An 18,956-nucleotide genomic window follows, 5' to 3' on the forward strand; every position below is an offset into this window, starting at 1 on the left:
TTCTATTATCTTTGTAAAATCTTTCATTAGACAGCAATCTACTTGTTCTATAATGCATCCTATCAGGTTGTAAAATGGTTAAGAGCTTAACCATCCCAATAGCAAACACAGTATCTGACATATTATAAACATTCAGTTACAAATTCTTACAGAAATGAATGGTTTATTTACATGTTATTCTTTCATTTTCTGCTCCCCAGTGTGATCAGAATAAAATTGCATAATAAAAAAGGGATCACGGGCTGGGGTCATAGCTCAGTGGTTGAGTCCTTGCCTGGCATGTGCAACGCACTGAGTTCCATTCATAGCATTACATATAAATAAGTAAAGGTCCATTGATAACTAAAAAATATTTTTTAAAAAGAGATCATGATGAGAACACTAATTAATTTGGCTGAATCTTTCTATAATGTATGTGTATAACAAAACGTCACATTGTATCCCATAAACATAATTATTATTCAAATAGTCAATTAAAATATTTTAAAAAGGATATTGTGTGCTTATCTCTGGAAGCAGCTAGGAAGGTGATGCAAAGATTATATGGCTGTACTGCAGTCAGGCTTATGGAGAATACAACCCCAAAGCACAAAAATGAGTAATAATAGGTTCCATTAGAAGAGAAAAACGAGCAAGAAAGGTGAGACAGATGACCTTGGGTCTCAAAAATAGAAATGCCTGTGTGGTTTTTTAGTTACTAATTACATTTAACAAAACTGGAATATTCAGTTTTTGTCTCAACCAATGTGAAGATCCACAAAAGTAAGTTTGATTTAGGTGCTGAAAAAAAAAAATATTTCTAGTCCTAAGTGAGTAATGTCCATACTGCTTCATCAAGAGTATCCTTGAAGATTTCTGTCACCTTCATGCTCATAGTCCTAGTAATAAGTAATGAAGGCATACAGTAGAACTGTGACAATGGGAAAGAAAAGGGAAACCAGATTTAAAACTTAAAGGGAATTGTTTTTTAAATTCTCAACTACATGTAATGTGATAAAATAAAAAGAAAACATGACATTGGGGTTTAAAATGAAAGCTTACAGATATTTAAAATATTGATAGTAATAATTTTTAATGAAGTCAAGGTGCTTAAGGAATTCAGTTTACTGGTTTTCTGTTAACTTTTACTTATAAAATGTGTTTTATATTTCTTAAGTGGCTTTATTCTTAAGACCTAAAATTTATTCAAATAGTATTATACATAGGTAGTTACTAGAGATGCCCTTGTCATCTCATATTTTTAAAATGCTTTTATCTTGAAGGAATAACTGTTATTTATCTGCTTAACAATCTCAAGAGCTAGACAAGTATTATAAGCTCTTTTTTGTAACTAACAAAGCAACCTGAAAACTGTCATGGTTTAAATATGGATAGAGTCCCTCTAAAGTCTATGTATTCAAGGCTTGGTTCCCATGGTGGCAGTATTAGGAGGTATATTGAACCATTAGTTGGTGGGAGTTAGTGGGAGGTCATTGGGAATGTGCTGTCAAGGAGAATCTTGGGACCCAAATCTCACCGCTACTTGGTTTACTATACGAGTAATTTGCTCCACCATCTGCTTGCCAACATCTGGTGTCCTCAGAAGAGGCCCAAAGCAATGAGCCTGTCTAATCTTGGACTGGAACCTCCAGAACTGTGAGCTAAATAAACCCTTTCTCTTTATAAGTTAATTATCTCTAGAATATTATTATAGTAATACAAAGTTGATTAACATCAGCACATAAAGTCAAGTAACTTAAGTTCACAAATTCTTTAAAGAGAGAGGCCAGGCCAGTATGAAGCACAGCTGATTCTCAGGGGAATAATTTGTTTCTCCCAAGACTGAAGGTCATATGGGCCTCATGGAACCCAGGTAGATGTCTCAGAGGGAACACCAGGATTATTCCCTCCTACAAATTTCAGGTTATTGTCTTTAGAAACCTGGAGGTCCCGAGACATGAATGAATGGTGGGGAACATGAGAACAATGGAGCTGGGTATTCTCTCTAATCTCCACAAGCCATAATCACATGCACAGAGAAAGTAGTACACACTGAATAAAAAATTTTGTTAACCAATTAAGTCTTCAGTATAGACTGATGAGAACAGAACAAGAAACTGAAAAGAGAGAGGTGGAGATATCAAAAAGAGTACTGGCAGATACAGATGTCAGCAAGATGGCAGAATAGGGTTTTCCACTGCTCATCCCCCAACATTAGTTATTAATTTGAACAACCATACATGCACAAAAATACCTTCACAAGAACTAAGGAAACAGGTGAGAGAATACAGCACCTGGCTATAGCATATAAATAAGAAAATATGAATTAAAGTAGGTATAAAGGACAATTTTATACTACATATATCATTACTCTCCAAACCTCATGAGATACTCTTTGGGTCAGGGAAGAAGAAGGAAATGAGCACTGAACTTTTCTTTGGACCCAATTACTAGGCCTGTTTCAACAATACAAGGCATTGGGCAGGCCCCTAAGGCCTTGGATGCTTGTTACTTCCATACCAAGCCTCCAAGATCTCACAGTGTCAGGTGGGATTATGAAGCCTGAGCTTCATATGCACTTGGTGGACTTGGTCTACAGGCCTGCACCAATACCAGGACAATCCCACAGACCCAGGTTCCAGGCCTGCTTCACATTTCAGACTGGCCTAGAGCTAAGTCTGCCTATATTTCTTAAGGCTTCTGGCTCACCCTAGTGCCAGGTCAAGGTACCAGACTGGCACCCACAGATACAAGATCCAGACCTACACAGGGTCAGGACAATCTCTGTGGCCCCACCCTCTAGGCTGGCCCCTGCAGACCCATGGTCCAGGCCCATTCTAGTAGACTCCAGTGATGGACCAGATCCCACAGACACAGGCTTCAGGATTATCCATATGAACCCATGTTCAAGGTAGGCAACCATGGCTCCAAGACTCAGCACAGCCTAGCCAACAGGCCTCTCTACCCATGTACTCAGCCTCTAGGTAGATTCCAGCTCCAGATTTTTGGCAAGTCCCAAGAGACTCAGGATCTATGATGACATCTATGATTCCAGGCTCCATTCTTGCCCTAATACCAGGCCAGCCTCAGTCCCCAGGTACTAGTGGAACTAGGGAATGAGTTTCATTCAATAAATCTAGGATCCAGTACCCCAGCAGAATCAGATTCCAGGCCAATTTCTATGGACCTGTATCTCAGGACCATCCCTACAGAATTAAGTTCTAGACCCATGCCAGTGCCAGGACAGCCACCATGAATTCAATCTCCAAGTCTATCCAATGGACCTAAGCACCAGACCCATCTGAATATTTGGCTAGTCCCTGCAGAATCAAGTTTGATTTTTGTCTTTGGAGACAGTCTTTGTCTGGACAGGCTAACTTGTATATGGCTTTCTAAGACCATACTTCTTCAAACACAAAGATCATGTCAAGTATCTTTTCTGATCACCTTAAGTATGAAACTTGAATTCAAAACCAGGAGGAATTTTAAACAATTGACAAATACATAGAAATTAAACAATATGCTCCTAAACAATCAATGGGTTAAAGAAGAAATTAAAAGTAAATTAAAAACTAATATCTTAAGACAAATGAAAATGGGCATACAACATGCCAAAACTTATGGAATGCAGCAAAAGGACTCCTAAAAGGGATATTCACAGCAATATATTCCTACAACAAAAAAGAAGACAGCCTCAGCTGGGAATGGTGTTACACACATGTAATATCAGCTTCATGTGAGGCTTTAGTAGGAGAATCAGAAGTTTGATATCAGCCTGGGCAACTTAGTGAGATCCTGTTTCAATTTCTTTTTAATTTACAAAGGAGTAGTGGTGTAGACCATAGATAGAATGTTTGCCTGGCATGTGCAAGGCCCTGGGTTCAATTCTTAGTACCGCTAAGAAACAAAGAAAAAGAAAAAAAGAAAGAAAGAAAAGGAAGGGAGGGAGGGAGGGAGGGAGGGAGGGAGGGAGGGAGGAAGGAAGGAAGGAAGGAAGGAAGGAAGGAAGGAAGGAAGGAAGGAAGGAAGGAAGGAAGGAAGGAAGGAAGGAAGGAAGGAAGGAAGGAAGGAAGGAAGGAAGGAAGGAAGGAAGGAAGGAAGGAAGGAAAAGAAAGGGAAAGAAAGAAAGATGAACCCAGACAGCCCCAGAGCCACAAAAGGGGTGTGGGGCAAAGTGCAGCTCAGTGAAAGAATAGTTGCTTATCATGTGCAAAGCCCTGTGTTCAATACACAGCACTGCAAAATAAACAAACACCTCCAATAAACAATATAACATTACACTTCAGGAAAGTAGAAAAAGAAAAACAAGCGAAAGCCAAGTTATTAGAAAGAAAGAAAAAATAAAAATCAGTGCGGAAACATAAAATAGACACTAGGAAACAATGGGAAAATCAATAAAGAGTATTGGTTTTTTGAAAAAATAAAATGCACAAACCTTTAGCCAAATTAACAAGAGAGAAAGTTCAAATAAAATCAGAAATTAAAAGTACATATTAAAATTAATAAGGTTGAGTATCCCTTTTTCGAAATGCTTGGGAATAGAAGTGCTTTGGATTTTGGATACTTTAAGATTTTGAAATATTCACTTACATATAACGAGATATCATGGGAATGGGATCCAGCTAAATATGAAATCCATTTATATTTCTTATAACACCTAATACATATCAACAGAAGATAATTTTATACACTATTTTTAGGGCACCTTTGTTTTGACTGCAACCCATCACGTGAGATCAGGTGTGGAATTTTCCACTTGTGGCGTCATGTTGGCATTCAAAAACTTTCGGATTTTGGAGCATTTCGGGTTTCAGATTTTCAGATTAGGGATGCTCAACCTGTACAACAACAACAAAAAAAGATCATTAAATATCTAAGAAAAATTATGTGACAATATATTGGAAACCCTAGAAGAATCAGATAAATTTCCAGATACATAAAATCTAACAAGACTAAATCAATGAGAAACAGAAAAGGTGAACTGATGGTTTCACCACTCAATTCTACCAAATACTGGAAGAAAAAATATCAATCATCTCAAACTCTTCCTAAAAATTGAAGATGTGGAAATACTTCCAACTTCACTTTACAAGGCCAGCATTAATCTGATACCAAAGTCAGACAAGGACACCACAAGAATAGAAAATTATAGGCCAGTATTCCTGTTGCACACAAATGCAAAAGTCCTCAACAAAATACTAGCAAACAGAATTCAACAACACATGAAACAGATCATTCAAAATGATTAAGTGGGATTAATCCCTGGAATGCACAGATGGTTGGACATATACCAATCTATAAATGTGATATACACCATATTAACAGAATAAAAGACAAAAACCATTTGATTATCTCTTTAGACACAGAGAGAGCATTTGACAAAATTCAATATCCCCTCACAATAAAAAACACTCAACAAAATTAGGTATAAAAAGACTGTATGTCAGCACAATAATGGCCATATATGATAAACTTACGGCTAACATCATACCACACAGTGAAAAATTTAAAGATTTCCCTTTAAGATAAAAATACCAGGATGCCCACTCTACCCACTTCTATTCAACATAGTACTGGAAGGACCAGTCACTATGAGGCGAAAGGAAGAAATAGATATGTAAACTGGAAAGGAAGTATTTAAATTGTCCCTGTTTGCAGAAATATAATTGTGTGTGGGTGTGTGTGGGTGTGGGTGTGTCTGTTAATATGAATGATGTGAACCCAAATATTCCAGCAAAAACTGTTTGAAATAATAACCAAATTCAGTAAATTGCAGTATACAAAATCAACATACAAGAAATCAGTAGTATTTCTATATAAACTATCTGAAACAGAAATCTGGAAAATGATCCAATTAACAACTATGAAAATTAAAATACTTGACAATTGATCTAACTGAGGATGTCAAAGATTTTTACATGCATAACTATGAAACATAGATAAAAGTAATTTAAGACAATAACAAACAGAATGATATGTTATGCTCTTGGATTTGAAGAATTGATATTGTTAAAATGTCCATACTACCCCAAGCAATTTACAAATTCAATGCAATTCATATCAAACTTCCAATGACATTTTTCAATGAAATTTCATTTTTCAAACAGAAAATATGCTAAAATTTGTATGTAAGAACAAAAGAATCCAAACACCCAAATCAATCTGGAGCAAATGGAACAAATAGGAGGCATCACATCACCTGACTTCACAATATACTATAAAGAAAAAGCTGCAAAGGCATAATAACCAAAATAAAATGTTATTGGCATAAAAAGACACAGACCAATGGAACATAATAGAGTCCAGAAGAAAATCCACATATTTATAATTAATTGATTTTTAACAGAGGTACCAAGAATACACAATGGGGAAAGGTGCCAAGTATACACAATAAATACTGTGGGGAGGCTGGGGAGATAGCTCAGTTGGTAGAGTGCTTGCCTTGTAAGCACAAGGCCCTGGGTTCGATCCCCAGCACCGCCCCGCCCCCAAAAAAACCCTTCAGTGGAAATAAATACTGTGGGGAAAACTCGATTTTCAAATGTAAAAGTATACCCTTATCTTGCACCACATACAAATATAAACTCAAATGGATTAAAGACTTAACTGGAAGACTTTAAAATCTAAACATACTAGAAGATAACATGGGGGAAGATCCATGATATTGGTCTAGAACATGATAACAAAAATATAGGGAGCAAAAGGAAAAATAGCAAACTGGGATTACATCAAATTAAAAAGCTTAAGTATAGCAAAGGAAATAATCGCAGAGTAAAGAGAAAACCTATGGAATGGGAGAAACTATTTGCAAGACATATATCTGATGAGAGGTTAGTTTCCAAAACACATAAAGAACTCAACTCAATAATAAGGAAGCAACTCAAATAAAAACCGGTAAGAGAAAGTTGGTGGATTAGAGGAAAGGTGTATGCTCCACCAGTTTCTCAGTTCAAGATTCAAACAATAGGAATACTAATACTCAGCAAATGAGTGACTGAGGGAATTCACTGAAATTCAACACTGGACAATAAAATAATCAATGTGACAGAGAAAGTCAGAATCTTTGAACAAAAATTAAAAATAATAAGTTAGTGATGTTCCAACTTGGTTGGTGGCAGTGGCACTAACACTTCCAGCCCACTGTAGAGAATAGGGGTAACACAGGCAGAAAGAGAGAAAATCACAGTTAGTTAAATTGCCTTGGGGGACTAGAAAGGGAGGCTGATCTTAATTTTAAATGAGGGACAGTAGGGCAAGTTGATGATAGAAAAGTAATCAGAATCATTCAGCCAAAAATCAGAGTCATGGTCGTGCATCAGTGAGTAGAGGTGGATGATCAGGAGTTCATAAAGGGCAATGCCAGCCTGACCAAGAAGTCACCTCTTGTGGGTTCCAGCATGTGCTGGGACCAGCATGACTAAATAGGTGCAGAGAAGATTATGACTAGAGTGATCCAGGCTGGGGATACTGAGGGGAAAGAGGAACCTTTGTTGCTCTCGGCCCACATAGCAGCTAGGAAGAGACCAGAAACCAGTAAGACAGGGGTGCCTGCACTCCAGGTCTTACCTTGTTGATATCTATTTATTGTTGGTATTGATGTTAAATGCTGATATCACCATTCCTCTTTAGGTGACAGTTAATGTTATAGATGTCAGAGTAGGCAGTGGATATTTATTTTAAAGCTGTACAATGATCACTATACAATGATCACTACCATTATTGTTATTCTTTGCCCCCTCCCATTCTCTAAGAAGGGCTGGAAAGAGACGGCAACAGTATGGATTCACAGGACAGAGATTTGGCTGCTGAGCTACACTCACAACTCAGCCAAGTAACAGCAAACATCACTCCACACAAGAACTAGCTCCACCCAAATTCCAATAATACTTCAATACATAAAACAGGAGAGATAAAAACTCTAAACCAACAAAGAAGCCCCAAGAAAGAACAACTAGAAGTGGACCTCAGGTCATACTCCTGGACATCTACTCATACAACAAAAACAAAAAGAAGTCTGTGGAACAAAAATGATACCTACAGACTAAAGGACATGTGCATAAAAGAGGAAGAGGAATTCATCTCAACAGACGCACAAGTTTAAGAGCTCTGAAAACACGAGAAGACAGGCAAATTAGTCTCCCCCACAAATTTACAATTCCCCAACAAAAGAACCCAGAGATATGGAAGTGGATGAAATTTCAGATAAAGACCATAAAAAACTGATTATTAAAATGTTCAGCGAGGAGCTGGGGCTGTACCTTAGTGGTAGAGCGCTTGCCTTGCAAGTGCAATGCACTGGGTTTAATCTTTAGTACTACATAAAAATAAATAAATAAGGATATTGTGTCCATCTACAACTAAAAAATATTTTTTAAAATGTTCAATGAACTAAAATAAGGTTAAAGGAACAAATTAAGAGAGCAAATAGAAGAGGTGAAAGACCATTTCAATAAAGAAATATAGGTAATATAAAGAAATCAATCACAACTCTAGGAAATGAAAGACATAATGAATCAAATTAAAAATATTCACTAGCAAGTATCACCAAAAGATTAGTCTGTGAAAAATAGAACGTTAGGCCTAAAGAAAGAATTTTAGGCCTCGAAGACAGGATATATGAACTTGAGTACTCAGTATGCAATAAAGGAAAAAATATAAAAACCATGATGAGAATATATAAAAATTCTGGGACAACATCAAAAGAACAAACATGAGAATCATTGGGATAGAAGAGAACATGGAGATACAGGCTAAAGACATTAAGAACATCTTCAGTGAAATAACAGCAGAAAATTATCCTAACCTTAGATATTAGATGGACATCCACATACAGGATGCATGAAGAATCCCAAACAGACAAGAGCAAAACAAAACTTCTCCAAGATACATCATAATCCAAATGCCTAAAATAGAATATAAGGAAAGAATACTTAAAAACTGTAAGGGAGAAACATCAGGTCACATTTATTGACAAACCATATTTAGAAGTTTCACTTCTAACTCTTGACTCCTCACCTCAGACCCTAAATCAAGCAGGGCTTTGAATGAGATATTCCAATCTCTGAAAGAAAGAGATTCCCAGCCAACATTGCTGTATCCAACAAAGCTGTCTTTCATAATTAAAAAAGAATAAATTAAAAGTTTCCATGATAAGGATAAACTAAAAGGATTCATGACCACTAAGCCAGCAATATATATATTAAAAAAAAAATACTAAGGTAATACTACACAGAGAACTCAAAAAAAAGCTCCCAAATAGATAGTTTCTAGAAAAGCAGCTAAATAAGTGAAAACTAAGACCAATTAAATATAACAAACAAACCAAAATGGCAAGAACTAACAATCATCTATCCATAATAACACTGAATGTAAATGGTCTCAAGTTCCCAATTAAAAGACATAAATTGGATGAATGGACTAAGAAACAAGATCCAAGTGTTTGTAAGAGACTCATCTCATAGGCAAAGGCTAAAAAGCACAGAAAAATATTTCACACAAGTGGAGTGTGAAAACAAGCAGAGATAGCTCTTATCATATCTAACTACATGTGTTAATGTGGTTTCTATAATTTTTATAACAAGGTAGATTTCAAGCAAAAGTTAATGAGAGCAGACAAATAAGGTCACTACATACAGGTAAAAGAAGCAATGCCCAAATGTTGGTGGACCTGATTACATTAAAATACTGCTTGACATTTAATCTCCCTTAGGACACAATACAATAATACTGGGAGATTTCAATATGACCCTTTCACCAATAGTTCATTGACATATAAAAGCAATGAAGGTATTTTCCAGCTAAATAATACTATATATCAAATGGACCTAACACACACCTACAGTATATTTCACCCAAAATCAGCTGAATTCACTTTCTTCTCAGAAGTTCATAGAATCTTTTTCAAAATAGAACAAATTCTAGATCACAATGTTAAGTCTTAGAAAACACAAAAAAGGATGTAATCCTGTATATTTTATCAGACCATAATGGAATTAAATTAAAAATCAAAAAGCAAGAAAAATTATAGAAACCACATAAACATATGGACATTATACAATACTTTTTTAAATATAAGAATAGATCATATAAGAAAAGAGAGAGGAAATCAAGAAATTCTTAGAAGAAATTAGAACAGAGATACAAAATATCAAATTCTCTGGGACAGTATGAAGGAAGTACTAAGAGAAAATTTTATAGTATTGATTGCCTACATTACAAAAAAAAACAGAAAGTGGCTGGGGTTGTGATTCAGCAGTACAGCACTCGCCTGGCATGTGTGAGTCACTGGGTTTGATCCTCAGCACCACATAAAAATAAATAAATAAAATGAAGTTATTGAATCCATATACAACCAAAAATTTTAAAAAACATAGAAAGATCTTAAATACCCCAAGATCCTAAAAAGAGGAAAAACAAACTAAAGCCAAAACTAGAAGACAGGAAATAATTGAGATAGGAGTCAAGATTAATGAAATTTAGGAAAAAATTATAAAGGATCAACAAGGAGTTGGTTTTTTGAAAAGAAAAATACCACTGGTAAACCCTTAGCCAAACTACCCAAAACAAAGAAAAATATCCAAATCAACAAAATTAGAGATGAAAAAGGAGATATTCCCACAGGCCCTTCTGAAATCTAGATGATCACTAGATACTATTTTGAAAACTTAAACTCCAATAAATTGGAAAATTCAGAAGACATTCAAAATTTCTAGACACATATGGTCTGCTGAAACTGAACCAGGAAGATATAAAAAATCTAAACAGACCAATATCAAGCAATGACCAGCAATTAAAGATATTTACATAGATAAATATATATAGCTAAAACATTTAAATATAAATATATAAATTACATAATATATATACATTTATATGTTAGTAGGAAATGATTTTGATAGGTCAAAGGTCATGTTCATTGCAACATCATTTTTCACAAGTGTCAAAATATGGAATTTACCTATGTGTCTATCAAGGGATGAATAGATAAAGAAAATGTGTGGTATGTACACATAAATGGATGATCACTCACCCTTCAAATGCGGGCAATCCTATCATTTGCAACAACATAGATAAACCTGAAGGACATCATGTTCCCTGAAAGAAGCAGTGCACAGAAAGACATACCACATAGTCTAACTTGTAGGTGGAATATAAAAAAGTTGAACTCACAGAAACAGAGTTTCCCACAAGCTGGAAAGTACAGGAGTAGGGAGGATTTGGGAGACAAGTTCAAAGTATATGAAATGTCAGTTAGAAAAAATAAGTTTAAGAGATCCACATACAACATGGTGATTATAGTTAATAACAATACTTTATATTCTTGAAAATTACTAAGCATGGATATTTGAGTGTTCTCACCAGAAATAAATTTGCATGAAGTAATGCAAATGTTAATTAGCTCAGTTGAGCCATTACACTATGTACACATACATCAAAACATGATGTTGTACAGGATTAAATATATTAAATTTTTGTTTGTTAATCCAAAATAAAATTAAAAATGAATTTTAAAATGTTAGAAAATAAACAAGATAATTGGAACCATTGTAAAGAAAAATAAATGAGCAATGATATGTGGATGCCAAAGACAGTACATTCATGATTATTTCTGCCCTGTGGCCCACACAATTTCTATATCACCTTTGCAGTAAACTAAATTATTTTTTCACAAACATTTTCCAGTATGATTTGCAGAAGTACCAAATATGTAGCATTTTTCCAAGAAAGTAATCTGGACACAATCCAGGTTGAAACCTGTATTTAAAAGTCCTCTATGAGTTCTGTGATTACCATCAATAAATACTCATTAAGTAAAAACTATAAATCTTAATTTGGTATTGCTTTAAAGCTTCAGATACTTAAAATTATTTAGATACATATGAAATAATTTTATATATTATATATATACTAAATTCTATCTATATATAGATATTATATATATTCTTAATCCCAAAATATTTAAATTTGAGAAATCCTTTTAACTCAAAAATAAATATTACATCTAAAAGTGACCAAGGTTTCTAGTTCAAAATAGGTTATTATATTTGGAAATAGAAGGATAAATGAAGTTCTGACTCATTTTATAATGTTTTCCTGATTTAATGTAAAAATTAAGTTATCTGTAGTTGTACTTCTGAGTTATTTCACTTCCATGAAGCATATGGTAAGCACATTTAATTTTACATCACTTATTTCCCATTATTCGAAGTCTCAACAACAGAATTTCATAAGGATCTATTTTGAAAATCAAGTTTGTAAATAGCAAATGTTAAGCAAAACAGAACATTCTCTCAAAAAGCAACATTGTAGTTTAGGAGTTAGGATTTTCCCTTATATTCATAATTCTAACTCCTTTTCCACAAAGCTTAAAAAAATTGTTTGATACAGAAATTAACACTGGAATCTCTAACCTAAAAATCTAAATAGATTACCTGTGTCTCTCTTTTTTTTTTTTTTTTTTTTTTTTTTTGCGGTGCTGGGGATCGAACCCTAGGGCCTATGTACTTACAACGCAAGTACTCTACCAACTGAGCTATCTCCACAGCCCCTTGTGTTTCTCTTAAAGAGGTATAATAAGAATTTAGTCTGAAAATATTATTTAAATACTAATTTGGTTTTGCATTATGAAAACTTCTAAAAATATATTTGTAGGAAGTATTTTTTTTTAATTTGCTAAATTTGGAATCATTGTATTTGGAAATAAACTAACTGGCTAATAATACAAAGTTGCTTTATTTAATTATATTGCGTAAATTTTTTTTATCATCATTTCCAGATGAATTGACAAAATATCACATCTGAGGTTATGAAGCCAAAGCACTTTAGATTCTGTAATATAGAACTCAAAAGAGATAATGAATTTTTAAATCTTGTGGTCCTCTTTCTGCTTCCATGAAGACTGAGTAGAAATAGTTTTCCCTATTCTCTTTGCTAAGTACAACTAAAAATTCTGAACATTATGTACACATATACACATATTTATATATTATGCGTTATGTATAAAACAAACATGAGAAGACTGTGAAAGGTGAAAAGAAGAAGGTAGAGCAGCAAGGAACCTCAGGACTTGAGGAATAACACAGCAATGGTTTCCTTGGGTCTTCACTTTACTTCATATATAACAGACTTGAAGCTGAGAAGTCAGCATTCCAGAAATACCATTAACACAGACAAAAGCCCAAATAAAAGCTCACTCCTCATCCACCAAAGGACAAGGAAAGGAGAAACCTAGTTAAATTAAAAGAAAAAAAAAACTTTTAAATCATAACAGACTTACTCCAGCAAATGACCATAGAAAAAAACTGACAACTCTAACACGTGCAAGAAAAGGCCAAGTAGAGAGCCTAGACTTTCACTCTTGCAAGGCAGTAACAAGGGTCACCAATACCCCGACTTGGGTAGTATCTAAGAAAGTCAAGTAGGCAGCCAGGACTTTCAACCTCTCAGTCAATAACAAATCTTCCTCATACAACAGAAACCATGTGGGGAGTTAGAACTCCCACCTATAAGTCTTAGGGGATAGACAAATGTTGAGCAGTGGGAAGAAAAAGTTAAGGGAATAATTCCATAAAATGGACCCACTGCACCGACACCCACATATTTTCTTATTCTAAATTTTTGTTGTTATAGATGGACAGCACACCTTTATTTTATTTGTTTATTTTTATGTGGTGCTAAGGATCAAACCCAGTGCCTCACATGTGCTAGGCAAGTGCTCTGCCACTGAGCTACAGCCCTATGCTTTCTTTTCCAAGAAGCAATTTACCTGCAGGCCAACCTGGCTTAAGTGGACATGATATGTCACATTTCTCAGCAAATTACCTGTTATCTCGCAGGAGAAATGCAAACCAGAAATAATGTAAGTAAGAGGAACCTAAGTTATCCTGAATGAGGAGATTTTGTGTGCCTTTTCATAAACCAGATCCCAGAACTTGAGGAAACAAGGTATAAATCTGTAAGAATTTATGGTTAAGAATTCAATTAGAATTGGTCAGCATGGGCCAAGGGAACCTAGACTTGTCAAGGGAGTGAGAACTTGAAAGTCAGAGGTGGACCTGGGTGGGTCTCTCTGGAAACTTGTTTTGGATCCCCAATAAAACTGGAGTACAGGAGAGGCATGCTGTTCCTCTCCTTGAGGACTCTCTCTCTCCCCTGAGAGTGTGCCCTTCACATTTCCTACTGCTTCAATAAATTCATTCCTGTTTCTCTGAGCAACATGACTGAAATCTTTCTCACTTGATCACAAGAACTGGGATTTCAAAGAGGGTGGTCTTTGTACTGTCTCGGTTTCCTGGAAGACTCCAGTTCTGTAACAACAGTAGCATTCATGAAGGATTCTTCCTATTGGTTGTCAACAGAGGCTAAGTAAGAAAACTGACTTCTACCTCCACCTAGAAATGAGGCAGTTCCCCTCTTAGCTGCTGGAGTAGTATTTAAGAAAGTCAGTAAGAATTGAAGGTTTAACTGAGATCCAAAGTCTCATAACAAAATTGAAAAATTTTAATTTCAATTGAAAATCATTCATCATACTAAGACCAGGAAGATCTTAAACAGAATGAAAAAATCTAATCAGTAGATGACAATACCCAGAAGACAGAGAAACTAGAATAATGTTTCAAACGTTTTAAAGCAGATATAGAAATGCTGAAGTGTACAACTATGAAGACACTTGAATGAAAATAGCTTCACCAAATAAACAGAAAGCCTCAGCAAAGGAATAGAATATATAAAGAAGAACCAAATGACAATTTTAGTACTGAAAAGTAACTGAAATGAAAAGCTCAGTGAATGGGCTCAGTAGTAGGATGAAGGAAAAAAATCAGTAATTAGAAGGTAGAATGATAGCAATAACTCAATCTGAATAATACCAAACAACAATGATGATAACAAAAACAGAGCCTCAGAGACATGTGGGATTATAACAAAATACCTAACTAACATTCATGTCATTGGAATCCCAGAAAGAAGGAAATGGTTGGGGCCGATAAAGTACTAGAAGAAACTGCTGGCTGTAAACATCCCAATTTGGCCAGAGATATATTGTTATAGATTCAAGAAGTGGAGGTAAATGCAAAAAGACAAACCCAAATAAATCAATTAAAATATATATCATAATTAAAATTGTGAAAATTAAGACAAGGAAACTCTGAAAAAAAACAAAATAAAAGGACCACCTTATATATATAGATAAGCCTAACAGAATGCCTTCTCCACAGAAAGAAAATAATAAGAAAAGGAAATATGAACTTTAAGGGAGGAAAAAATAATATAGTAAGGAAAAATATAGGTAAATAGTCTCCCCTTGAATTTTTAAAATTATATTTGACAGTTTACAAAAAAATTAGCTGGGTGTGGTGGCACACACCTGTAGTCCCAGCAGCTCGGGAGGCTGAGGTAGGAATATATCGAGTTCAAAGCCAGCCTCATCAATTGCGAGGCACTAAGCAACTCTGAGACCATGAGTCTAAATAAAATACAAAACAGGGCTGGGGATGTAACTCAGTGGTTGAGTGCCCCTGAGTTCAATTCCTGGTACCCAAAAATAGAAAAAGAAAAGAAAGAAAATTATAACATTGTTGGATAACCTCTAAATGTCTGTAGAGAAAATATTTAAGAAAACTATAAATGTGGGAGGGTTGAGGAACATGTAAGTTAATAAGGCTTATATACGTCACCACAATTGATAAAATGATAGCAACAGGAGACTGTCATTTCATATATTAATATACATACATATACTAGAACAACTACTAAAATTGGTAAGCAGAAATGTACTCAAAAACTCTACAGAGATCAAAGTAAAATTCTGAAAAATGTTCACATATCTCACTGAAATGCAGGAAAGAATAAACTAAGAAAAGGAAGAGCATACACAGAAAACGAGAAACAAAATGGCAGGAATTTAACTTTTAACATATTAATAACTACATTAAGTGTAAATAATATGAATTTATCTATTAAAAAAAGAGAATGGTAGCGTGAATTTAATCACATAACCCAACTATATGCTGTCTAAATATAGTCACTTCAAATATAACAAGAAAGTTGAAAATTAAAAGGAAAAATATAACAATACTGTAACATTACTCAAAGGAAAGCAGGAGTATCTATGTTGGTATTAGTTGAAGTAAATATCAAAACAAAAAGTACAAGAGACAAAGAAATTCTGTAATTATAAAAGTGTCAATTCATCAAGAGGGCATAACACTAAATGTGAATTCACCAAAAACTAGAGTTTAAAAATATGTGAACAAATATTGATAGAAGTAAAAAGGAGTCAAATGTATAATTATTGTTAGAAACCTCAACACCTCTCAACAAGTGATAAAGCAATTAGATAATAATAAAGAATTCAGAAGAATGCAAAAACACTATTAATCAATGAAAACTAACTGACATTTATTTGGAGTACCACACTCCAAACAGAAAAATATATATTCTTTTGAGGTGCCAACAAAATATGTGTCAAGACAAACCATATCCAAGGCTATAAATAAATCTCAAAATATGTAAATGAATAGAAACCATACAAGTACTGAATGAAAAATAAAAATATAACTTATCTAAATTCCTGATATATAAATATTAATTAATGCAGTGCTGAGAGGGAAATTTATATCGCTAATTGAATATGTTAGAAAAGAAGCAAAGTCATAAGTGAATAATATAATTCCCCAACTCAAGCATTGAATAAAAGATCAAAATAAACTCAAAGCAAATGGAAGGAAATAGTAAGAATAAGCACAAAAGTCAATGAACTTAAAAACATAAAAAATAAGGAAAATCAATGAAACAAACATCTGATTCTCTAAATATGTCAATAACATTGGTAAACTTCAACTAAGTTAAACCAAGAAAAAAAATTACAAATTTCTAATATCAAAACAGTGAAACAGGGGGGAGGGAGGGGGGCAAGAATGGAGGAAGGAGGGACTGTATAGAAGGATAAGAGGGGTGGGAGGAGTGGGGGAAAGAAAAAAATAACAGAATGAATCAAAAACTATTACCCTAAGTAAATGTATGATTACACAAATGGTATGCCTCTACTTCATGTACGAACAGAGAAACAAGATGTATCCCATTTGTTTATAATAAAAATTAATTTAAAAAAAAGAAACAGTGAAACAGAGGATATCACTATGGACCCTGTCAACAAAAAAAAGGATAATAAGCTTATACTATGAGGAACTCTTTATACATAGATTTGAAGAACTTAGGTTAAATGAACCAATTAATAAAAAATACAAACTACCACAATATAGAATAGATAATTGTAATAGCCATGGAACTATCTAGAAAATTGAATTCATAATTTTAACATTCCATAAAAGGAAATCTCCAATATTCTTTGTCTATACTATAAAACCTGTCCAATTATTTAAAAATACCAATTCTTCACAGTCCCTTCCAGAAAATAAAGAACTCTTTTCAATTCATTATGAACCTAATATTATATTGATACTAAATTTAGAAATAAAAAGTATAAGACATCTACAGACAAATATCCCTCATAAACATACACATGAAAATCTTTAACAAACCATTAGCAAATGGAAGTAAGCAGTATATAAAAACAATTATGTACCATTATCAAGTGGGGCTTATTCCAGTGATACAAACCTGGCTCACTATTTAAGAAAGGAATCAAAATAATACCAAATCAACAGGCTAAGAATGTATATGATAAATATACATTAATGAAAAAAAAATTACCTGCCAAAATTCAACAGACATACATGATAAAAACTTTCAGAAAAATAGGAATACCATGGAACTCCCTCAACTTGATAAAGAACATCTATAATATCCTACAGTAACATTATAGGTGATGGTGAAAAACTGAACACTTTCTCACTATGATTGGGAACAAGACAAGGATTTCTTTTCTCACTACTCTTTTTCAACACAGTACTAACGCTGCCAGTGTGATAAGTCAAGAAAAGGATAATACAATACATGAATTAGAAAAGAACAAAGCTATTAGTAGATGCTATGATTGTCTGTGTAGAAAATATCAAGGAATCTACAAAATCTCCCAGAAAGGATCATAACCTCTGGAATGAAAGTCCCCTATGTTGCTCCTGTGCTAGCTAAACGATAAAACTTATTTTTCCTTTTTCCTCAAAACTGTGTCCTCTTTATCAGATTGGCAGAGGGGACAAGGACCAGGCTTTCTGTAACAAACTGGTAATCCAAATGGAACCTGAGAACACTCCCTGCTCCAGTTTTCATAGGCAGGTCTGGCACTCCAACAAACCCCACTTACATGCTGGGGAAGAAAGGTGTCTGGCAGACTTGTTGAGGGCCATCTTCTAGAAAATTAGAAGATGGATGAGTTTGCCTTGAACTGAACCAGAGGAGTAAAGTATTCCTGTGAGTAAAGGGAGAGATTGAGAGACTGTCCTAGCAGCTGATGAAGCTCCTTTTGCTTCAAGGAACTCCCACCTTCTCTCCCTAAATGGTATGGGTTCCTGCATCTTGGTCCACTTTAAGAAAAAGGAAACTGAACGCAGTAAAGTCATGACACCCTTGGCCACCTGGTAGTCTCCTGGTGTGCATACTGAGACCCTTGATTTCACATATCTGGTTCCTCTTTGTAAGAACATCTGATCCCTTTTCGTGGGGACATTTGTGGTGCTGCTATTATAGGAGTCACAGTTAAGCAAGAATCTAGGGGGGATCCAAGATGGTGGACTAGAGGAAGACTGCATTCCTTGTCATTCTGTGACCCAGGATTCAAGCAGAGGAAATACTGTTTCTCTGCAAGGCAACTGTAACTGCCCACTGACCCCCTGCTCTTTAACCCCCATTCATCCTCTGCAATTGCCTGCCATCTGCCAACATATCACCTGCCTTTTGAACGCGGGTCAATCTCTAACCTCTAATCCACCATTTGCCCATTTGCCTGACTCTTGCCCGCCAGTCTTTCACCTGCCCATGGCCCACTGCCACCGCCAATCGCCCGCTGTTACCCTACA

At 34.8% G+C, this 18,956-nt stretch overlaps 1 protein-coding gene across 8 annotated transcripts in view; it reads right to left on the minus strand.

Annotated features, from left to right (window-relative positions):
• ZC3H12B (zinc finger CCCH-type containing 12B) overlaps positions 1-18,956 on the minus strand; it is a 359,165-nt gene that overhangs the window by 277,623 nt on the left and 62,586 nt on the right. For 6 of the 8 annotated variants that reach the window (XM_079124095.1, XM_079124096.1, XM_079124094.1 and 3 more), the window contains exon 2: positions 4,685-4,817. The exons of the other annotated variants lie outside the window; for them this stretch is intronic. The gene's annotated coding sequence lies outside the window, so the exon portion shown is untranslated. The remainder of the gene's footprint in view (positions 1-4,684; positions 4,818-18,956) is intronic. 8 annotated transcript variants of the gene reach the window in all.

The sequence above is a fragment of the Sciurus vulgaris genome, assembly GCF_902686455.1.
Source record: "Sciurus vulgaris genome assembly, chromosome: X".
In the NCBI taxonomy this organism is placed as follows: Eukaryota; Metazoa; Chordata; class Mammalia; order Rodentia; family Sciuridae; genus Sciurus; species Sciurus vulgaris.